We start from the raw sequence: 25,216 nt of genomic DNA, 5'->3' as shown, positions 1-25,216 counted from the left end.
ATTCCAGTGTTGCGTAAAGGCCTCATCTGGACTTCCTCAATATGCACACACGCTGCTCCTAGATGTCTCCTAATGTTACCTACCACTCTTCTATTAGATCATCTTGTTCTTCTCTTATCCTTTGGGAACCAGCAACGCATTTCTTTGGCACATCTTTCATCCATCTGCGTACATATCCCACCTGCATTCAGTTTTTGCTGCGATCATAATGAAGCTTGCACTGATCTGTTTTCCTATGTGCTTATAATTCCCAACATGTTTTTCGCCATTGTTCGTTGAGCGATCCTCAGTTTTTCGATGGTTTTCGAATTAAGAGTCGATGTCTTACTAGCGAATGTCATATGTGACAATCTGCATTAATTGCAGAATTTCCATATCAGGCAGGTCGGAAGTATACAGTGAAAACTGTTTTACCAAAAGCCTTACATACTATTTTTACTAGTCTGCTTGCTTCGTTTCCTGTCCGTGCTGTCGTCGTGTTCAGGTGCCCTAAATACTGAAACTTGTCAACAGACTCTGAGGCGTGATATTTTATTTTTTATGTGTCTTTCATACTTTCTTTATTGTTATAATGATTTTCGGGCGTAGTTTCAGACTTTATCTATTAATCTCTTCATTCGTGATTGCAGTTTATATGAATGTCATCTACATATACACTCCGTAAGCAGCCGTACAGGTGTCTTAGAGGTGACACATGTCGAGTAACACGTATTCCTTCTTCGTTTTCAGAGTTTATGGATGTGAAAACTTTGTTTAGAGCAACGGGGAATAGTGTTGGTGATGGGGAAAATTCCTTGGCTGACTCTGCTTTCAATTGTGGATTTTCCACAAATGTTACGACGCACAATTATATACACACATTAAGAAAAGCTTTGCATCACCTCGGTTCCGAGAGTTCCGGAACCTGTACAGAAAATTGGAATAGAGATCAACATAAACACCATTTCCGCCCTTTCTATTTCTCATAAAAGCCACGCGTTCCACGTTGTACCACCATACAGCGAGACCTTCAGAGGTGGTGGTCCAGATTCCTGTACACACCGGTACCTCTAATACCCAGTAGCACATCCTCTTGCATTGATGCATGCCTGTATTCATCGTGGCATACTATCCACAAGTTCATCAAGGCACTGTTGGTCCAGATTGTCCCACTCTTCAACGGCGATTCGGCGTAGATCCCTCAGAGTAGTTGGTGGGTCACGTCGTCCATAAACAGCCCTTAAAATCTATCCCAGGCATGTTCGATAGGGTTCATGTCTGGAGAACATGCTAGCTACTCTAGTCGAACGATGTCGTTATCCTAAAGGAAGTCATTCACAAGATGTGCACGATGAACTGTCGTCCATGAAGACGAATGCCTCGCCAATATGCTGCCGATATGGTAGCACTATCGGTCGGAGTATGGCATTCACGAATCGTACAGCCGTTACGACGCCTTCCACGACCACCAGCGGCGTACGTCGGCCCCACATAATGCCACCCCAAAACATCAGAGAACCTCCACCTTGCTGCAGTCGCTGGACAGTGTGTCTAAGGCGTTCAGCCTGACCGGGTCGCCTCCAAACACGTCTCTGACAATTGTCTGGTTGAAGGCATATGCGACAGTTACCGGTGAAGAGAACGTGATGCCAATTCTTAGCGGTCCATTCGGAATGTTGTTGGGCCCATCTGTATCGCGCTGCATGGTTTCGCGGTTGCAAAGATGGACTTCGCCATGGACGTGGGGAGTGGAGTTGCGCATCATGCAGCGTATTGCGCACAGTTTGTGTCGTAACACGACGTCTTGTCGCCGCACGAAAAGCATTATTCAACATTGTGGCGTTGCTGTCAGGGTTCATCCGAGCCATAATCCACAGGTAGCGGTCATCCACTCCAGTAGTAGCCCTTGAGCGGCCTGAGCGAGGCATGTCATCGACAGTTCCTGTCTCTCTGTATCTCCTCCATGTCCGAACAACATCGCTTTGGATCACTCCGAGACGCCTGGACACTTCCCTTGTTGAGAGCCCCTCCTGGCACAAAGTAACAATGCTGACGCGATCGAACCGCGGTATTAACCGTCTAGGCATGCTTGAACTATAGGCAACACAAGCCGTGTACCTCCTTCCTGGTGGAATGAGTGGTACTCATCGGCCGTCGGACCCCCTCCGCCTAATAGGCGCTGCTCATGCATGGCTGTTTACATCTTTGGGCGGGTTTAGTTGACATCTCTCTACAGTTAAAGGGACTGTGTATGAGATACAATATCCAGAGTCAACATCTACCTTCAGGAGTTCTCGGAACCGGAGTAATGCAAAACTCCTTTTGATGTGTGTAGCATTGTCACATAAATTCTGTACTTCACTCACACGGTCTGAATCAATGTCTTGTTTCTCAGAGTTTGTTAACAGCGGTTTGGGGGAAACTGTCAAAAGCTTTTTCGTAATTTGTGAATTCCGAGCAAGCCGCACTTCATACCCATTGCTCCACCGAAGCTGCCGCTAAGGTAATTAAAGTGGCCCGAAATGGCCCGTCTCTGATCATAGACGAACCGCTGAACATCATCAGAACAATGGATTAGCAACTCTTTCATGTAGAGTTTTACAAGAGGAAGCTGTAAGAACGGTTTGTCTCGCGGTTTCTAACGCGGGAGCAAACGGAGGATTGAGCAGAATCATATTTTGTCTATATCATTTTGAAATTGGTTTTGATCTAACTGCTAAGGGTTTCATTGGAATACTTTTATGTAACTAGAGCATATCCACTTATGAATGATGCAAAGATATTTACAGACCATAGATAATTGTTTTCGAGTTAATGGATAACATGTCACATGCAAATTTTCATGTTAATATTCAGGTTAATATTTAGTTTACATTGTAACGGAGGCAATGCTGTGGTCAGCTGTTAAGGAGCGATATCTGGAGTGACATTTTGGATGCCTCATATGCTGACTGGGAAAACAATAAAGCACAGTATGGATGATGAAATGAAGTTCTGACAGTGTCTTAATAGTAATTTTTTGGACAAATATGAGCCAAGAAAGGACATATAATTTTCTGAAAATAGGAAACACCTGTATTAATAAATCGTGAAATTCTGACGGTGTTTGGACCAAATGCATTGTCGCGTCCACCCGTAATGGAATGGTGCCAATAATACTACCAATACCGCATAGATATAGGTGATGCTGATCCTCCATGCAGTCCAGGTAAGCACCATATGATGACCATCTTTTCGGCAAGCTGAAAGAACATCTAGGGTAGGGGGTGGGTTGGAGGGGGAGTGGGCGTGAATTTCGAACGATGAGGACGTTCACACAGCGGTTCTCGAATGGTTCCGTGACCAAGGAGCGGATTTCTGTCTTCGAGGAACTGGACAATTGAGAGATCATTCCGTCCGTAGTTTACAGGTACTTGGTGACTATGTTGAAAAATAGTTTCATGTATCTGTGTCACTTTGAAGTGTAGTGCAGTTTTCAATAAAAGTAGTTTGGCCCGCCGTGGTAATGTATAACTCAGTTTTTGCGGCAAAAGCGCCCCTAACCTTGGAGCTTGGCAGCAGTAACGTTTTGTGATGCTGCCGTTCGATATCGCTAACGTCAGTGCGCCAGCGTATTTGCGTAACCTCGCACGATATAAAAATATACTTCACAGACGGCCAGTAGCGAGCAAGCTTGTGAAAACACGACCTTCAGGCTCGTAAGGTCCTCGTGCCTTCCTGTCCAAACGAAACTAAAGCCGTCGCTAAATTTAGAGGTTCGTCAAAGTTGGGATATCAGAGCTTTTAACTATTCTGTTGAGTAAATTGAAAACTTACAGCTGCCTCAACAGTACGGGCACGAATTCCGTAATCATTGTTCATCAGTTTTTTGCGTGGAAGACTAGTAGCTTGATTCCGATAGTAAATAGTATTTTTGCCGGCCGGAGTGGCCGAGCGGTTCTAGGCGCTACAGTCTGGAGCCGCGCGGCCGCTGCGGTTGCAGGTTCGAATCCTGCCTCGGGCATGGGTGTTTGTGATATCCTTAGGTTAGTTAGGTTTAAGTAGTTCTAAGTTCTAGGGGACTGATGACCACAGCAGTTAAGTCCCATAGTGCTCAGAGCCATTTGAACCATTTGAAATAGTATTTTTACTCCAGAGAACATAGACAGAGGAACAATAGGAGCCATTCTCAAATTGTGAACGAAATTACTGAGCGGAATGATGAGTGTGAATAACCACTTTGCCTGGTATTAATAAGTTTGACAAAACTTTTGACTCAGTTTAAAAAATTAGATAATAGTCCTGATGAATGGGAGATTGATTCGGTCTTCGTTATTCTTTTCAGTTCGCAGAGTAAAAAAGCTCTCTACGCTAGTCTATCTTGTGCAGCCTCTTCACCTCTGCATAACTACTGCAACCTACATCCACATGAACCTGTTTACTACACTCCTGGAAATGGAAAAAAGAACACATTGACACCGGTGTGTCAGACCCACCATACTTGCTCCGGACACTGCGAGAGGGCTGTACAAGCAATGATCACACGCACGGCACAGCGGACACACCTGGAACCGCGGTGTTGGCCGTCGAATGGCGCTAGCTGCGCAGCATTTGTGCACCGCCGCCGTCAGTGTCAGCCAGTTTGCCGTGGCATACGGAGCTCCATCGCAGTCTTTAACACTGGTAGCATGCCGCGACAGCGTGGACGTGAACCGTATGTGCAGTTGACGGACTTTGAGCGAGGGCGTATAGTGGGCATGCGGGAGGCCGGGTGGACGTACCGCCGAATTGCTCAACACGTGGGGCGTGAGGTCTCCACAGTACATCGATGTTGTCGCCAGTGGTCGGCGGAAGGTGCACGTGCCCGTCGACCTGGGACCGGACCGCAGCGACGCACGGATGCACGCCAAGACCGTAGGATCCTACGCAGTGCCGTAGGGGACCGCACCGCCACTTCCCAGCAAATTAGGGACACTGTTGCTCCTGGGGTATCGGCGAGGACCATTCGCAACCGTCTTCATGAAGCTGGGCTACGGTCCCGCACACCGTTAGGCCGTCTTCCGCTCTCGCCCCAACATAGTGCAGCCCGCCTCCAGTGGTGTCGCGACAGGCGTGAATGGAGGGACGAATGGAGACGTGTCGTCTTGAGCGATGAGAGTCGCTTCTGCCTTGGTGCCAATGATGGTCGTATGCGTGTTTGGCGCCGTGCAGGTGAGCGCCACAATCAGGACTGCATACGACCGAGGCACACAGGGCCAACACCCGGCATCATGGTGTAGGGAGCGATCTCCTACACTGGCCGTACACCACTGGTGATCGTCGAGGGGCACTGAATAGTGCACGGTACATCCAAACCGACATCGAACCCATCGTTCTACCATTCCTAGACCGGCAAGGGAACTTGCTGTTCCAACAGGACAATGCACGTCCGCATGCATCCCGTGCCACCCAACGTGCTCTAGAAGGTGTAAGTCAACTACCCTGGCCAGCAAGATCTCCGGATCTGTCCCCCATTGAGCACGTTTGGGACTGGATGAAGCGTCGTCTCACGCGGTCTGCACGTCCAGCACGAACGCTGCTCCAACTGAGGCGCCAGGTGGAAATGGCATGGCAAGCCGTTCCACAGGACTACATCCAGCATCTCTACGATCGTCTCCATGGGAGAATAGCAGCCTGCATTGCTGCTAAAGGTGGATATACACTGTACTAGTGCCGACATTGTGCATGCTCTGTTGCCTGTGTCTATGTGCCTGTGGTTCTGTCAGTGTGATCTTGTGATGTATCTGACCCCAGGAATGTGTCAATAAAGTTTCCCCTTCCTGGGACAATGAATTCACGGTGTTCTAATTTCAATTTCCAGGAGTGTATATTCACGCTTGGCTCTTCCTCTACAAATTTTACTGCCTGCGCTTCAGTCCAGCAGCAAATTAACTATTCGTCAATGCCTCTAGGCGTGTGCTATCAACGTAGCCTTCTTGTAATCAAATTAGCTCACAAATTTATTTTTTTCTCAAACTCGAATCAGTACTACATCATTAGTTGCCTTGTCTTTTCGAGTAACGTCTAGTACATTTTAAATTTCACAAGCATATATTCCCTTCCTGTTGACTTATGGAATCATATACAGGGTGGTCAGAAACAGTCTGAAAAGCTTCTAAGGCTGTTGCAGGGTAGGTTGTGCTGAGGCATAATTGTTAACAAAAAATTCGATACGTTGCGCCCTTTCTGAGTTAATTAACATTGAAGTTAGCCAATCAGGCCGTTGCACGCGCAAATTCAATCTGTCCGCCAGATGCAATTAATGTCAGTTCTCATAGCGTAGATGACAGCGCACGAGACCGCTCAGCCATTGGCTCGGGTTCGATCCTTGATACCGTCCCGTGTCCAGTTCTTGCATTAGTCTCTTGTTCGGTTTTAGGAAATCAAACGAAAAACACAGAGGAGTTTTCAAATCAAGAAAACTATTCACAGTTGCCCTAGAAGTAGTTTGCTGGTCCCTAAACTGGGAAAAAGAAGGAATGCGTGTTCACGGAGTAAACCTGAACAACCTTCGTTTCGGTGGTAACATTGTACTATTTGCCTTTCTGCACTAATGGATGATGTTAAGAGAAAATTCGAAAGTAAATGATAGTAAGAGTAAAATAACGTGTCAGTGAGACCACAAGTTGAACATTTTCAGTACTATTGGGGCGTATGAACCCCACGATTGGTTACCAGAGAACCAGTAGGAGTTAGATGAATGTTATTGCTACGTATCAGCGTCCCCACTGGTAAAGGGAAGCTTGCCTACCGTTTGGAGAATTCTTATAACTACAGCTGCTACCATAGGTTGTGATGTCTTCAAGTTTCGCCGTTAACCAGCTGCTCCGCTCCGTGTTGTCAAATTAATTGGCGCCTGCTGATAGGCAACCCAATAAACAAATTTACACCTGGTGTAAATGAATTCCTCCCAGGTACTCATGTGTGCCATGTGCCCACGCTGAGCACCTGTAATGTGAGTTAACAACATGGAGAGATTGTTTATCCGCTGATGTGTGTCTGTTTTCTGTATGTCTTGTGGTTTCTGCAGAGTCGTCTTCTGAAATACCGGAGGCAGTTACGAATAGCGCTGTACATCCCACCCCTCCCAAAGTTGGAAAAAGAAACGGCGGGAGATTTTGTTTTCTCTGTTACTTCTGACTACGACATTAATTAAAGTAACCCCACATTGTCTTTCACTCTGAAAAAAAATTTAAAAAAAAAGAGGGTTGCTAAGCGAGCAGTGGGGAGATGCACGAGTTAATAGGAGAGAGAATAAAGCCAATAACTGGACTCAAGTGAAAGAAGTAATGATGACTCTAACAAAAATGGATAGAAAACATGGAACAAGCAAGCTTGTAGCTAGGTTCCAAGAATAAAATAAAAGCCCGATAGGATTGACCTAATGGATGATAATTAGATGATACACTAAAGACCCAAAGAAACTGGTAGACCTGCCTAATGTCGTGTAGCGCCCCCGCGAGCACGCAGAACTGCCACAACACGACGTGGCGTGGACTCGAGTAATGTCTGAAGTAGTGCTGGAGGGAATTGACACCATGAATCCTGCATGGCTGTCCATAGATCCGTAAGAGTACGAGGGGATGGAGATCTCTTCTGAAAAGCGCGTAGCAAGGCATCTCAGATATGCCCAACAATGTTGATGCCTAAGGAGTTTGGTGGCCAGCGGAAGTGTTTAAACTCAGAAGTGTGTTTCTGGAGACACTCTGTAGCAGTTCTAGACGTGTGGGCTGTCGCATTGTCCTGCCGCAATTGTCCAAGTCTGTCGGAATTCACAGTGGACATGAATGGTTGCAGGTGATAAGACAGGATGCTTACGTACGTTTCACCTGTCACAACCGTATCTAGACGTATCAGGGGTCCCATATCACTCCAACTGCACACGCCCCACAACATTACAGAGCTCCCACCAGCTTGGACAGTTCCCTGCTGACATGCAGGGTCTATGGATAAATGAGGTTGTCTCCATACCCGTACACGTCCATCCGCTAGATACAATTTGAAGAGAGATTCGTCCGACCAGGCAACATGTTTTCAGTCATCAACAGTCCAATGTCTGTGTTGACGGGCCCAGGCGAGGCGTAAAGCTTTGTGTCGTGCAGTCAGGTACACGAGTGGGCCTTCTGCTCCAAAAGCCCATATCAATGATGTTTCATTGAATGGTTCGCACGCTGACACCTGTTGATGGCCCAGCATTGAAATCTGCAACAATTTGCGGAAGGATTGCACTTCCGCCACGTTGAACGATTCTCTTCAGTCGTCGTTAGTCCCCTTCTTGCAGTATCTTTTTCCCTCTGCAGCGAAGTCGGAGATTTGATGTTTTATGGGATTCCTGATATTCACGGTACACTCGTGAAATGGTCGTACGGGAAGATCCCCACTTCATCGCTACATCGGAGATGCTGTGTCCCAATCGCTCGTGCGCAGACTATAACACCTCGTTCAAGCTCACTTAAATTTTGATAACCTGCCATTGTAGCAGCAGTAACCGATTTAACAACTGCGCCAGACACGTGCCTTATACGGGCGTTGCCGACCGCAGCGCCGTATTCTGCCTGTTACATATCTCTGTATTTGAATACGCATGCGTATACCAGTTTCTTTGGCGCTTCAGCGTATTAGAAGTTATGGATAGGTATATATGAAGACTGGAATGCACGGAGAAGTCAGAAGGCCTCAATCCAATAGCACATGTCAAATGGCAGGTGCCGCTGCTCAGAGAGAACGAGAGATATTTGCTGAAAGTAACGTAATAATTAAACCGGTACTAGTTACGTGGTACAAATATACTTTTAAAAAAGCGTTTCTAATCAAAGAAAAACGTAACTAGAATTCAAGCGTCATGGGGCAAAAAGGATAGTTTTAGCAAACGCAGGGACACAGCAGCCGTCAGGTAAACCACTACAGGTCGTGTATCATTTGATTTATTACTAGTTTCCCGTATCTGTCCCGAGCATCTTGATGTATTCATTACTCTGACGGCAACACGTCAAAGGTTTAAAGATTGTCGTGGTACATCTAACCCACACCACTGTATGAGGACGGTACCGAGTGGAGCTTCAAACCTTTAACGTGTTCCCGTCAGAGCAATGAATATATCAAAGTGATAACGAAACTAGTAACAAATCAAATAATCTACGACTTGTGGCGGTTTATCTGTACGTTAAGAAAAAGTTACCACACTGATACTTCTTTGAAGCGATAGAAGTCTTTCGTGTTTTACAAACTAATAAAGATAGCACGTGTAAATAGCGGTATTGGTAACAGAAGGCTTGCATTAAATATATTGTAACCGATATTTAACTCTCCTTACCGTCGTCTTAGCAGCTGAGGCGATGTCGACCCCAGTGCAGCCATAGCACATTATGTTTGATCAACTCAGCATTACACGTAGTTCTAAATACACCGCGCGGAGCGTGCTGTCCGTTGAAAGCTGAACTATGAAGTGAGCCAACATTCCAGCAAGCTGCCAAGTGAATAATGTTGAGACGTGAACAGAGCATGGGACATTTAACGCTCTCGTATATCTTGTTTGACACCGGTGCACGCTTTTAGTGGTCTGTCTGCAGATGTGCTGTGTCTAGCTCACAGGAACTCCGCGATTCAACACGCGAAATCTGCAACCAGCAGCGAGACCTTGATTTTTTTTTTTTTCCGGACCGCCCCCCGCAACACACTAGCAAGCCATACTGTAAAGTGTCCCACTGTTAAGGTAAAGAGTATTATTATATTATCGTTACAAAATTTACAAAAAAAGTAATTTATTGCCTGAATTACCATAACTGGCAGAAGAATGACGAAAAAGTGTTTAAAGGGAAAAAATTACACAATAATGAACTACAATTGAAAGTAGACCTACTTTTATATTTGTTTTGTAAATGAAAACGGCTTTTCTTGCTGCAACTGTAATTTATTTTTCCCATACTCGTTTCGCCTTTTTCTTGCCATAACGCGTCTTGAGTGGGATCTACAACGATACAGTTTTGTTATTTTTAGGTTATCAAACAGTTCACGTCGCGTTTTTGTTAAGTAAATAAGTAATTACTTACAGTTTGTTGGCATCTGCGTTTCCACTCATCTGGTCTGGAGGTTCATTTTCGAAACATAAGCACAATTTTATAATTCGAACCATTTCTTTCACACTGTTCACGATGTTTCTCCTTCTTCCTTGTGATGCACTGTTATTCTTTTGCCACTACTTATAGCTTTTCGTTCAAAAACTGTGCTTCTATATCGTAAATATCGTGAGTTCATTATGTGTTTCTTCCTGTTTGGTTTGTTTACCAATGGTTGCCAACCTACCGAAGTATATGTTGAAAATAACGTCTATTCATGATGTTTATATCTCCGTATGTGTTTGTGCATGTACCACAGTACTGGTGGTGACCACCACACCGGCGCAGTAGGAGACGTCTAATTCTCCTCCAGCATTGCCAGGAAAAAGGACACCTGCCAAGGTGCCCCTCCCCTCTCAGGATGAAACAGACCAGCCGCCTAACACCAACCTGTAGCTGAAAGAGCCACACCCGCTCATCCTCCCCTCCTCCCTCCACGTTATTGTGAACCATGATTGAACAGCAAAATAATTCCTACTGTGGTTTCCCCATTCTTTGCTTCCCCAGATTCCAATATGAAGATCTTTCGATGGAATTGTAGTGAATGGCTACCCATCGACACCTGGCCAAACTGTTAACTGATGGCTCCTTACTCTGCTGTCGGTGTGGCGATTCAAGAGACGTGGTTCTTAGAGAGACAACTGCCTAATGTAAAAAATCGCAAATCCTACTGTAAAAATTGCATTAATACCGAAATAGTATTATGAGGTGTCTGCACGCCCATATGTTGTGGCATATTCGGTGAGCAGGTACCTCTAAACACTGCATGAGAAGCTCTGGCAGTCCATGTCCACCCGTCATTTAAGGTAACATTATGTAATATCTGTCTATTCCTAGACAGATGCATACCGTGTCACGATATTGTGGAGCTAGTGGAGCAGATGCCTCCACACTTCCTCCTATTGCTCGACTTGAATGGCCACAGTAGTCTGGGGAACAGCAAAAACACTTCCAGCAGGTGTTAAGTATCAGAGCAAATAATTTCAGGACTTGAACTGCCTTCTTAACAATGCAGCTGCAACATATTTAAGTATGACCCATGGAACATACTCGGCAATAGGTATTACAATCTACCGCCCAAACATATCACTCTCGATCCATTGGAACACCCATGGCAAACTCTGTGACAGTGACCACTTTCCTATCACGCTCCCTTTTTCAAACCACCGACCAATGGAATATGCACCACACTGCTCACTTTGGAAAAGCCAACTGGCAAGCTTTCATTTCCAAAGGAACTTTCAAAGCCTAAGGGTAGGATATAGAAAGAGTGCCACAGGATACTACTGACACAGTTATCCACACTATGTAAGCAACAATACCCTATTCTTCAATCCACCCCCATTGGAAACCTGTGCCATGGTAGTCTCAAGACATATCTGGAGCTACCAGAGTATGTAAAAGGGCACTTTTATGACACAAATACCATCCTTCTATGGAACAATTAACAAAATTCAAGAGACTTGCAGTGAAGGCATGATTATTAGTAAAAATGAGAAAACAGGAGTATCGGGAACGGTATGTATCATGAATGAGATTTTCACTCTGCAGCGGAGTGTGCGCTGATATGAAACTTCCTGGCAGATTAAAACTGTGTGCCCGACCGAGACTCGAACTCGGGACCTTTGCCTTTCGCGGGCAAGTGCTCTACCATCTGAGCTACCGAAGCACGACTCACGCCCGGTACTCACAGCTTTACTTCTGCCAGTATCTCGTCTCCTACCTTCCAAACTTTACAGAAGCTCTCCTGCGAACCTTGCAGGACTGCACTCCTGAAAGAAAGGATATTGCGGAGACATGGCCATCTGCCAGGAGACATGGCCATCTGCCAGGAAGTTTCATATCAGCGCACACTCCGCTGCAGAGTGAAAATCTCATTCTGGAAACCTCCCCCAGGCTGTGGCTAAGCCATGTCTCCGCAATATCCTTTCTTTCAGGAGTGCAGATCTGCAAGGTTCGCAGGAGAGCTTCTGTAAAGTTTGGAAGGTAGGAGACGACATACTGGCAGAAGTAAAGCTGTGAGTACCGGGCGTGAGTCGTGCTTCGGTAGCTCAGATGGTAGAGCACTTGCCCGCGAAAGGCAAAGGTCCCGAGTTCGAGTCTCGGTCGGGCACACAGTTTTAATCTGCCAGGAAGTTTCGGTATGTATCATCTCCGAGATCCCAAACCCCATCGCCTCAAGTATGGACTGAACTCGGTTGCATTTGCTGCCACCTACAGTCCACAGCAGTTCCAGACCTCTCCATCAGTGGTGACATATGTACTGATCATGCAGTCATTGCTGAATGTTTCATGGCACCCTTCGCCAAAGTGTCCACTTGCAATAACTACCATCCTAACTTTGTGACCCAGAAATGCCTGGCAGGGCGAAACTGCTTATCCTTTTGTACACAAGGCCTCCAATCAGTCAGTGTTCCACTTAGTGAATGGGAGTTCCACAGCACTTAATCAGTGTCAACACACAGCCCCTGGACCAGATAAAAATCCTTAATCAAATGTTTAAACATCTTAGCAACAACAGCATAAATCACATCCTCGAGTTTTTCGATCATATTTGCCGATGAGGTGTATCTCCCTACCACCGGTGGGATAGTATTATTATTCCTATCTACATCCATACTCCGCAAGCCACCTGACGGTGTATGGCGGAGGGTACCTTGAGTACCTCTATCGGTTCTCCCTTCTATTCCAGTCTCGTATTGTTCGTGGAAAGAAGGATTGTCGGTACGCCTCTGTGTGAGCTCTAATCTCTCTGATATTATCCTCATGGTCTCTTCACAAGATATACGTAGGAGGGAGCAATATACTGCTTGACTCTTCGGTGAAGGCATGTTCTCGAAACTTCAACAAAAGCCCGTACCGAGCTACTGAGCGCCTCTCCTGCAGAGTCTTCCACTGGAGTTTATCATCTCCGTAAAGCTTTCGCGATTACTAAATGACCTGTAACGAAGCGCGCTGCTCTCCGTTGGATCTTCTCTATCTCTTCTATCAACCCTATCTGGTACGAATCCCACACTGCTGAGCAGTATTCAAGCAGCGGGCGAACAAGCGTACTGTAACCTACTTCCTTTGTTTTCGGATTGCATTTCCTTAGGATTCTTCCAATGAATCTCAGTCTGGCATCTGCTTTAGCGACGATAAACTTTATATGATCATTCCATTTTAAATCACTCCTAATGCGTACTCCCAGATAATTTATGGCATTAACTGCTTCCAGTTGCTGACCTGCTATATTGTAGCTAAATGATAAGGGATCTTTCTTTCTATGTATTCGCAGCACATTACACTTGTCTACATTGAGATTCAATTGCCATTCCCTGCACCATGCGTCAATTCGCTGCAGATCCTCCTGCATTTCAGTACAATTTTCCATTGTTACAACCTCTCGATATACCACAACATCATCCGCAAAAAGCCTCAGTGAACTTCCGATGTCATCCACAAGGTCATTTATGTATATTGTGAATAGCAACGGTCCTACGACACTCCCCTGCGGCACACCTGAAATCACTCTTACTTCGGAAGACTTCTCTCCATTGAGAATGACATGCTGCGTTCTGTTATCTAGAAACTCTTCAATTCAATCACACAATTGGTTTGATAGTCCATATACTCTTACTTTGTTCATTAAACTACTGTGGGGAACTGTATCGAAAGCCTTGCGGAAGTCAAGAAACATGGCATCTACCTGTGAACCCGTGTCTATGGCCCTCTGAGTCTCGTGGACGAATAGCGCGAGCTGGGTTTCACACGACCGTCTTTTTCGAAACCCATGCTGATTCCTACAGAGTAGATTTCTAGTCTCCAGAAAAGTCATTTTACTCGAACATAATACGTGTTCCAAAATTCTACATCTGATCGACGTTAGAGATATAGGTCTGTAGTTGTGCACATCTGTTAGACGTCCCTTCTTGAAAACGGGGATGACCTGTGCCCTTTTCCATTTTCCTATCCTGAAACATGGGAAACATTCACAAATTTTGAGTAATTATCTACCAGTGTCTTTAACAAACAGGCTGCGTAAATTAGGTCAACCGATGAATGTGTTGATGCCTGGAAGCCAGAAAACATTTATAAAAAATTCAAAGTTCGTTCAGGCACTCTGGTCCTCCACAGACCAATTGATATGTCTGGAATCTGCAGCATGGATGCTCTCATGCATCACCAACTGTCAGTGCGCTATAGTCATGTTCTTTTATCTGCAGAAGACGTACAATAACACCAGGCACCATCACACCTAGCCTACACTGCATGAGTGAGGTTTCCAGGGGTCGCTTTCCCATTTTGTATCCGCCGGAGTTTCCATCCCTCTGACTGTTAGTGGTCTGGATGGATTCAACACTCATCAACCATTATGTGTAGGGAAACTGAGTCCCTCGGTGATCAGTTTTGATCATAACCGTCTTCTTCACTACTATGAGTGGAACTGTAATCACTGTGGGACCCACAGTATTACCATCACTGTATATGAACAATTTTTGCCTATATTTTTGTTGTACACCATTGCTCATCGCAGAGTGACAATTTCAGAGAGCTGTACAGACAGTGCAAGACCCTGAATCCTATCAAGTTTCTCCCACAAAATGTCACACCATGCACTTATGTAGACTTTGAACTGTGGATCTTCACCCAGGCTTTCACCTATAAGTTGTTGAAGATTTCAAATTTCTAGACATTTTATTTGACAGTAAATTAACATGGTTACCACAGGTACACTAGATAAAGAGAAATTGTATGAGGCCGGCCGAAGTGGCCGTGCGGTTAAAGGCGCTGCAGTCTGGAACCGCAAGACCGCTGCGGTCGCAGGTTCGAATCCTGCCTCGGGCATGGATGTTTGTGATGTCCTTAGGTTAGTTAGGTTTAACTAGTTCTAAGTTCTAGGGGACTAATGACCTCAGCAGTTGAGTCCCATAGTGCTCAGAGCCATTTGAACCATTTTTTTGAAATTGTATGAGGAAATTTATACCCTCAGATTTTCCAGCAGCACTTCCTGACGAGCAGACCACCCCGTCCTCCTGCGATTCTGCAAACCTTTGATCTTATCCCACCATGACTGTGCATGTGTTGCTTATGGGGTCAGTGACACCATCAATACCGACCTTGTTAGACTCTGTCCACAAAAGTGGTGTGGCGTGCAGATGGCAACAGAAGCCCTCTGTGCAAGCCCCGTAGACAGCCTCCTTGGCAAACTGTGTTGTCACTATCTGTCAGATGCCTACCCATCTGTGTTACTTGATTTTGTTTCACAGCCAACATTTCATACTGTTTACAAATCACATAAAAATGGGTAGATCAGCTGGGAAACGATTTTAGGCTCAGTGTTAGGACATCCAACTTCTGGTCCTGCTCCTCTCCCCCCTCCCACCATCCCCACCAATCTGTTTGTGTACATAGAGTTCTCTCACAGCACCCTCTGTGATGTGTACCCAGTCCTGTGATTTGGGTGGATCTCTTCCATGGTCCTAAGGAAAATACACAATCTATTACATTCAGTTCTCCACAACTACCACAATTTGAAATAGATTTACACATATATATAGAGATTCAGTGACAGGAGGGTTTATGATTTTACACACACAAGGGACAACAAGAAGTCGCCTCTGCAGGTCCAGGGGGTTGAATAGGCCCGAGATATTCCTGCCTGTCATAAGAGGCGACTAAAAGGAGTCTCACACGTTTCGGCACTTAGTGATGGTCCCCTGCTGGGTTTGACCTCCATTCTTCCAAATTATTCCGAAGAGCGAGCCAATAGTATTTGAGAGTGTAGCATCGCGTTTTAGTACCTGAATAGTGTAAATTCGCGTAGTCTCCTTCCGCCGCCGAGCAGTGTCAGCAGTGCGCAAGTAGCAGCATTACTGCATTTACTAGGCAAACTTGTATTTTAATAACCGTTTAAATTTTGTTGATTTGTTTGCGCTCTCTGTAGATTAGTTCAGACGTTCTTTGCAAAACAGTTTTTAGCATGGATAGGGACTGCAACTGCTGTGTTCGGATGCAGGCTGAGTTGGCATCCCTTCGCTCCCAGCTTCGGGCAGTGTTGGCTTCGGTCACACAGCTTGAGGCTGTTGCCAATGGGCATCACTGTGGGGGTCCGGATGGGGGTTTGTCGGGGACGGCCAGCTCGTCCCACGCATCCCCTGATCGGACTACGACTGTGGTTGCCCGGGATACTGCCCGCATTGAGGCTGATCGCTCACCTGTGGTAGAGTGGGAGGTCGTCTCAAGGTGTGGCAGGGGGCGAAAGACATTCCGGAGGGCTGAACGGAAAGCCTCTCCAGTTTGTCTGACGAACCGGTTTCAGGCTCTGTCTCAGGCTGATACTGATCTTCGGCCTGACATGGCTGCTTGTCCTGTTCCAGAGGTTGCCCCTCAGTCTGCAAGATCCGGGCAGTCGCAGAGGGTGGGCTTACTGGTAGTTGGGAGCTCCAACGTCAGGCGCGTAATGGGGCCCCTTAGGGAAATGGCAGCAAGAGAGGGGAAGAAAACCAATGTGCACTCCGTGTGCATACTGGGGGGAGTCATTCCAGATGTGGAAAGGGTCCTTCCGGATGCCATGAAGGGTACAGGGTGCACCCATCTGCAGGTGGTCGCTCATGTCGGCACCAATGATGTGTGTCGCTATGGATCGGAGGAAATCCTCTCTGGCTTCCGGCGGCTATCTGATTTGGTGAAGACTGCCAGTCTCGCTAGCGGGATGAAAGCAGAGCTCACCATCTGCAGCATCGCCGACAGGACTGACTGCGGACCTTTGGTACAGAGCCGAGTGGAGGGTCTGAATCAGAGGCTGAGACGGTTCTGCGACCGTGTGGGCTGCAGATTCCTCGACTTGCACCATAGGGTGGTGGGGTTTCGGGTTCCGCTGGATAGGTCAGGAGTCCACTACACGCAACAAGCGGCTACACGGGTAGCAGGGGTTGTGTGGCGTGGGCTGGGCGGTTTTTTAGGTTAGATGGCCTTGGGCAAGTACAGAAAGGGCAACAGCCTCAACGGGTGCGGGGCAAAGTCAGGACATGCGGGGACCAAGCAGCAATCGGTATTGTAATTGTCAACTGTCGAAGCTGCGTTGGTAAAGTACCAGAACTTCAAGTGCTGATAGAAAGCACCGAAGCTGAAATCGTTATAGGTACAGAAAGCTGGCTTAAGCCAGAGATAAATTCTGCCGACATTTTTACAAAGGTACAGACGGTGCATGCAACCGGTGGTGGAGTGTTCGTCGCTGTCAGTAGTAGTTTATCTTGTAGTGAAGTAGAAGTGGATAGTTCCTGTGAATTATTATGGGTGGAGGTTACACTCAACAACCGAACTAGGTTAATAATTGGCTCCTTTTACCGACCTCCCGACTCAGCAGCATTAGTGGCAGAACAACTGAGAGAAAATTTGGAATACATTTCACATAAATTTTCTCAGCATGTTATAGTCTTAGGTGGAGATTTCAATTTACCAGATATAGACTGGGACACTCAGATGTTTAGGACGGGTGGTAGGGACAGAGCATCGAGTGACATTATACTGAGTGCACTATCCGAAAATTACCTCGAGCAATTAAACAGAGAACCGACTCGTGGAGATAACATCTTGGACCTACTGATAACAAACAGACCCGAACTTTTCGACTCTGTATGTACAGAACAGGGAATCAGTGATCATAAGGCCGTTGCAGCATCCCTGAATATGGAAGTTAATAGGAATATAAAAAAAAAGGGAGGAAGGTTTATCTGTTTAGCAAGAGTAATAGAAGGCAGATTTCAGACTACCTAACAGATCAAAACGAAAATTTCTGTTCCGACACTGACAATGTTGAGTGTTTATGGAAAAAGTTCAAGGCAATCGTAAAATGCGTTTTAGACAGGTACGTGCCGAGTAAAACTGTGAGGGACGGGAAAAACCCACCGTGGTACAACAACAAAGTTAGGAAACTACTGCGAAAGCAAAGAGTGCTCCACTCCAAGTTTAAACGCAGCCAAAACCTCTCAGACAAACAGAAGCTAAACGATGTCAAAGTTAGCGTAAGGAGGGCTATGCGTGAAGCGTTCAGTGAATTCGAAAGTAAAATTCTACGTACCGACTTGACAGAAAATCCTAGGAAGTTCTGGTCTTACGTTAAATCAGTAAGTGGCTCGAAACAGCATATCCAGACACTACGGGATGATGATGGCATTGAAACAGAGGATGACACGGGTAAAACTGAAATACTAAACACCTTTTTCCAAAGCTGTTTCACAGAGGAAGACCGCACTGCAGTTCCTTCTCTAAATCCTCGCACAAACGAAAAAATGGCTGACATCGAAATAAGTGTCCAAGGAATAGAAAAGCAACTGGAATCACTCAATAGAGGAAAGTCCACTGGACCTGACGGGAAACCAATTCGATTCTACACAGAGTACGCGAAAGAACTTGCCCCCCTTCTAACAGCCGTGTACCGCAAGTCTCTAGAGGAACGGAGGGTTCCAAATGATTGGAAAAGAGCACAGATAGTCCCAGTCTTCAAGAAGGGTCGTTGAGCAGATGCGCAAAACTATAGACCTATATCTCTGACGTCGATCTGTTGTAGAATTTTAGAACATGTTTTTTGCTCGAGTATCATGTCGTTTTTGGAAACCCAGAATCTACTATGTAGGAATCAACATGGATTCCGGAAACAGCGATCGTGTGAGACCAAGCTCGCTTTATTAGTTCACGAGGCCCAGAAAATATTACATACAGGCTCCCAGGTAGATGCCATTTTCCTTGACTTCCGGAAGGCTTTCGATACAGTTCCGCACTGTCGCCTGATAAACAAAGTAAGAGCCTACGGAATATCAGACCAGCTGTGTGGCTGGATTGAAGAGTTTTTAGCAAACAGAACACAGCATGTTGTTATCAATGGAGAGACGTCTACAGACGTTAAAGTAACCTCTGCCGTGCCACAGGGGAGTGTTATGGGACCATTGCTTTTCACAATATATGTAAATGACCTAGTAGATAGTGTCGGAAGTTCCATGCGGCTTTTCGCGGATAATGCTGTAGTATACAGAGAAGTTGCAGCATTAGAAAATTGTAGCGAAATGCAGGAAGATCTGCAGCGGATAGGCACTTGGTGCAGGGAGTGGCAACTGTCCCTTAACATAGACAAATGTAATGTATTGCGAATACATGGAAAGAAGGATCCTTTATTGTATGATTATATAATAGCGGAACAAACACTGGTAGCAGTTACTTCTGTAAAATATCTGGGAGTATGCGTGCGGAAAGATTTGAAGTGGAATGATCATATAAAATTAATTGTTGGTAAGGCGGGTACCAGGTTGAGATTCATTGGGAGAGTGCTTAGAAAATGTAGTCCATCAACAAAGGAGGTGGCTTACAAAACTCTCGTTCGGGCTATACTTGAGTATTGTTCATCAGTGTGGGATCCGTACCAGATCGGTTTGACGGAGGAGATAGAGAAGATCCAAAGAAGAGCGGCGCGTTTCGTCACAGGGTTATTTGGTAACCGTGATAGCGTTACGGAGATGTTTAACAAACTCAAGTGGCAGACTCTGCAAGAGAGGCGCTCTGCATCGCGGTGTAGCTTGCTCGCCAGGTTTCGAGAGGGTGCGTTTCTGGATGAGGTATCGAATATATTGCTTCCCCCTACTTATACCTCCCGAGGAGATCACGAATGTAAAATTAGAGAGATTAGAGCGCGCACGGAGGCTTTCAGACAGTCGTTCTTCCCGCGAACCATACGCGACTGGAACAGGAAAGGGAGGTAATGACAGTGGCACGTAAAGTGCCCTCCGCCACAAACCGTTGGGTGGCTTGCGGAGTATAAATGTAGATGTAGATGTAGAATTGGAGAAGGGCGCCTTACATGGTGCATGATGCCCATCATGCACTGAGACCTCTCACATCCTGTGTCGCCATGGATCCGCACTTCCGCTCATTCTCCAGCTGTTGGGCGAGGTCACCCTCATGGGTGCATTTTCCTCCATCCACTGTGCAGTATCACTTTCTGTGCTGGCGATGATAATGGACTCCTTAGCTCTTTTGCACCTCATATCCAGCACAGTAGCCAGTCCGTTGTGGTGGGGCCGCCATGTACTGTGTTGGTTGTAACCCGCTGACCACACAGGGATTGCCCTGCTGATTCCTGTGCTGTTAACTCCCAATATACGCCAAGGAGCAGATGTCCGTCTCCCTGGGGCATCGGGACTCCTGGAAATGCCCATCCTGCCAGGTGGCCCTTGCTGAGGTTGGGTGGCGGCTGTGGGGAGAGCCCCTTGTCAGAGTGTGGGGCATCAAGGCGGATGACACGCCATGAAGCATAGTATGCCATCTCTTGCTGGTGGTCTGCCACTAGCAGTCTCTAAGAAGTCAAAGTCTAACTTCAGTGCTACGAAATACAACCCCAAATTGTTCACCTCCCTGGCTCCACCATGGGAGGAACACCAGGTTAAGGATGGCAGCGAAGCTTATTTGCCCCAGTACCTCGTATGTACGAGGGTTGATGGGGAATCTTTCATGTCAATGAATCCTCAGTTTTTTGTGGAGCATTTAGAGGACAAGTTTGGGGACGTGGAGGGCTTGTCCAAAATGTGGTTAGGGTCTGTCTTGATAAAGACAGTATCCTCTGCCCAGTCACAGGCATTACTCGCTTGTGACAAGTTGGGGGATGTATCTGTTACCATCACGCCCCATAAGAGCTTAAATATGGTCAAGGGTATTATATTCCACAGGGATCTTCTTTTGCAGTGTGACGACGAGCTGCGCGAAAATTTAGAGTGGTAAGGTGTTCATTTCGTCTGGCGCGCCCATCGCGGTCTGAGGGATAATCAGGTTGCCACCGGTGCCTTCATCTTGGCCTTCTAGGGTGACACATTACCTGAGAAGGTCAAGGTGATGGTCTACTGCTATGATGTCAAGCCATATATCCTTCCTCCAGTGCGGTGCTTTAAGTGCTGGAAGTTCGGCCACTGTACTTCCACCATCACATGTCAAGATTGCGGACGTCCATCACATCCCAATACTCCATGTGCCCCACCTCCCATCTGTGTCAACTGTGGAGAGCATCATTTACCTTGCTCGCCACACTGCAGGATCTTACAGAAAGGGAGGACAGTTGTGGAATACAAGACCCTGGACTGAGTGACTTACACTGAGGCTAAGTGAAAATATGAGGGGCTATATCCTATGCATATAACATCCACTTATGCCGCCGCTACTACAACAGTTCTAGCACCTTCCATTCCATCATGTACAGTTGGCTCTCAGAGTAGTCAGGCTCCACCTGCCTCCTTGATAGTGGGAGGCACTTCTGTCCCTGTTGCTCCCGCACCACCTACTTTGGGAGCAACATCCCCCCAACCATCGGGGACATCAGTCACCACTTCTCAACGAGAGAAGTGTATATCTTCTTTGGCTCCTCTCGCTAGGAAGGGGTCCCTTGGGTCACTCCCTTCCCACGTTCCTACCAGTGGCAAAGCGGACACCCGCCAGTGGCTGAAGCAACCACAGGTACCTGGTCATAGGGCTTTCTGGTCGTCCTCAGTCCCTGAGACTGACTCAGTGAAGCCCTCCCAGCCAGAACAGCCAAAGGTGCAGAGAGAGAGAACCAAAAAGAAGACCCCCCAAAGACCCAGACATTGCTGTGGCACCCATACCACTGCTACCTACAAGCTCTGTGTCTGACAATGAAGTGGACGTTCTGGCGTCCGCTGAGGACCTAGATCCCTCTGGGCCCTCAGACAAAATGGATGTTGATCACACAGGTACCCATCCGGTGGCAGCAGGTGACCCTGAGGCATAGACAACCTCATTGGGTGTTTCATGCCTTCCCAATCTCACGAGGATGTCATCCTCCAGTGGAATTGCGGCGGTTTTTTCCACCACTTGGCTGAGCTACGGCAACTGTTAAGCGTTACGCCTGCTTTATGCATTGCCATCCAGGAAACCTGATTCCCGGCAACGTAGACCCCTGCCCTCCGCGGCTATAGGGGATATTACAAGAACCGTAGCGAATATAATAGAGTGGCAGGTGGAGTTTGCGTCTATGTTATAAACTCGGTATGTAGTGAACCTGTGCCCCTCCAAACTCCTCTTGAAGCTGTGGCTGTTAGGATAAGGACGACGCAGGAAACAACTGTCTGCAACGTATATCTTCCTCCAGATGGTGCAGTAACCCTGAACTTGTTGGCTGCATTGATTGATCAATTCCCTACATCTTCCTTACTTTTGGGTGATTTTAACGCTCATAGCCCCCTTGTGGGGTGGCATCGTCCTTACTGGCCGAGGCAGAGATGTCGAAACTTTACTGTCTCAGTTCGACCTCTGCCTCTTAAATACTGGGGCCCCCACACATTTCAGTGTGGCTCACAGCACTTACTCGGCCATTGATTTAACCCTCTGCAGCCCAGGACTTAATCCATCTGTCCACTGGAGAGCACATGACGACCTGTGTGGTAATGACCACTTCCTCATCTTCCTGACACTCCCCCGGCATCATGCCCACGGACACCTATCTAGATGGGCTTGCAACAAGGCAGACAGGGAAGGCCTTCACCTCTGCTGTCACTGTTGAATCTCCCCCACATGGTGCTATCGATGTTGTGATTGAGCAGGTTATTCAACGATCGTCTCTGCGGCGGAAAACATGATCCCTCGTTCTTTAGGGTGCCCCCCGCGAAAGCAGTAACTTCGCGGTCGCCGGAAGTCTCTGAGGTAATTAAAGAGAGTCGGCGAGCCCTTCAGCGACGTAAGCGGCACCCTTCCATAGAGCACCTAATAGCCTTTAAACGGCTCTGTGCCCGCGTTCGCCAGCTTATAAAAAGACAGTTCATATGGTTCAAATGGCTCTAAGCACTATGGGACTTAACATCTGAGGTCATCAGTCCCCTAGACTTAGAACTATTTAAACCTAACTAACCTAAGGACATCACACACATCCATGCCCGAGGAAGGATTCGAACCTGCGACCGTAGCAGCGGCGCGATTCCGGATTGAATCGCCTAGAACCCTCGGCCACAGCGGCCGGCTAAAAAGACGGAAACAAGAGTGTTGGGAGAGAGATGTCTTGACCATTGGGTGCCATACGTCACCTTCCGAAGTCTGGACAAAGATCAGACGTGTTTTTGGGTACCAGACACCAACAACTGTCCCTGGCGTTAACATCAATGGCGTGTTATCTACCGACGCAAACGCGATTGCTGAGCACTTTGCTGAGCACTATGCTCGAGCCTCTGCGTCGGAGAATACCCCCCAGCTTTTCGCACCTCAGACGGCAGATGGAAAGGAAAGTCCACTCTTTCACAACACGCCACAGTGAACCCTATAACGCTCCATTTACAGAGTGGGAGCTCTTCAGCGCCCTCGTACATTGTCCCGACACAGCTCCTTGGTCGGATAGGCTCCACAGTCAGATTATTAAACATCTCTCATTCGACTACAAGTGACATCTCCTGATCCTCCTCAACCGGATCTGGTGCGGTGGCGTCTTTCCATCGCAATGGCAGGAGAGCACCATCATTCCAGTGCTCAAACCAGGTATAAACCTGCTTGATGTGGATAGCTAGCTGTCGGCCCATCAGCCTCACCAACGTTCTTTGTAAGCGGCTGGAATGTGTGGTGTGTCGGGGATTGGGTTGGATCCTGGAGTCACATGGCCTACTGGCTCTGTGCCAGGGCAGTTTCCGCCAGGGTCGCTCTACCACTGATAATCTTGTGTCCCTCGAGTCTGCCACTCGAACAGCCTTTTTCAGACGCCAACACCTTGTTGCCGTCTTTTTACATTTACGAAATGCGTATGACACCACCTGGCGACATCACATCCTTGCCACATTATACGAGTGGGGTCTTCGAGGCCCGCTCCCAATTTTTAACCAAAATTTCCTGTCGCTTCGTACTTTCCGTGTCCAAGATGGTGCCTCTCATAGTTCCCCCATATCCAGGAGAATTTGGTCCCGCAGGGCTCCGTATTGAGTGTATCTCTATTTCTAGTGGCCATTAATGGTCTAGCAGCAGCTGCAGGGCCATCCGTCTCACCTTCTCTGTATGCAGACGACTTCTGCATTTCGTACTGCTCCACCACTATGGATGTTGCTGAGCGGCACCCACAGGGAGCCATCCACAAGGCGCAGTCATGCGCTCTAGCCCACGGTTTCCGGGTTTTGGCCACAAAGTCGTGTGTCATGCTCTTCTGTCGGCGTCGTACCGTTCATCTGGAACCAGAACTTTACCTTAGTGACGATCCACTCACTGTAGTGGAGACATATCGATTGTTAGGACTGGTTTTCGACGCCCAATTGACTTGGCTTCCTCACCTTCGTCAGCTTAAGTGGAAGTGCTGGCAGCACCTCAATGCCCTCCACTGCCTGAGCAACACCAACTGGGGTGCGGATCGCTCTACACTGCTGCAGCTCTACAGAGCCCTTGTTCAATCCCGCCTTGACTATGGGAGTGTGGTTTATGGGTCGGCGGCGCTCTCAGCGTTGCGTTTACTCGACCCAGTGCACCACTGTGGTGTTCGACTAGCGACAGGAGCTTTTAGGACGAGTCCGGTGACCAGCGTCCTGGTGGAGACTGGAGTCCCTCCATTGCAGATCCGACGTGCACAGCTGCTCGCTAGTTACATTGCACACGTTCGTAGTTCTCCTGCGCATCTGAATTACTGTCTGCTTTTCCCATCCACAGCGGTTAATCTCCTGCATCGGCGGCCCAGGTCAGGGCGTACAATTTCAGTTCGTATCTGATTCCTTCTATCTGAACTGAAGTCCTTACCTTTACCACCTATACTTGAGGTCCATTCATGTACACCTCCATGGTGTATACCTAGGCCGCGGCTTTGCCTGGACCTTTCACATGGCCCTAAGGACTCAGTTAACCCTGCGGCTCTTCGCTGCCAATTCCTCTCGATTCTTGACATGTACCGAGACCATGAAGTGGTTTACACTGATGGCTCAATGGCTGATGGTCACCTCAGCTTCGCGTATGTCCATGGAGGACATATTGAACAGCATTCCTTGCCCGATGGCTGTAGTGTTTTCACTGCAGAGCTGGTGGTTTTATCTCGTGCTCTTGAGCACATCCTTTCATGCCCTGGCCAGTCGTTCTTCTGTGTACCGACTCCTTGAGCAGCCTTCAACTATCGA

At 47.2% G+C, this 25,216-nt stretch overlaps 1 protein-coding gene across 5 annotated transcripts in view; it reads left to right on the top strand.

The window, feature by feature from the left end:
* The window catches only part of LOC126469899 (sulfate transporter-like), a 483,509-nt gene that overhangs the window by 377,880 nt on the left and 80,413 nt on the right, over positions 1-25,216 (top strand). The gene's annotated exons all lie outside the window — the stretch shown is intronic.

Source organism: Schistocerca serialis, chromosome 3 (genome assembly GCF_023864345.2).
Source record: "Schistocerca serialis cubense isolate TAMUIC-IGC-003099 chromosome 3, iqSchSeri2.2, whole genome shotgun sequence".
Lineage (NCBI taxonomy): Eukaryota > Metazoa > Arthropoda > Insecta > Orthoptera > Acrididae > Schistocerca > Schistocerca serialis.
Note: the sequence above shows the minus strand (reverse complement) of the source record. Positions and strands in the feature narration are given on the sequence as shown.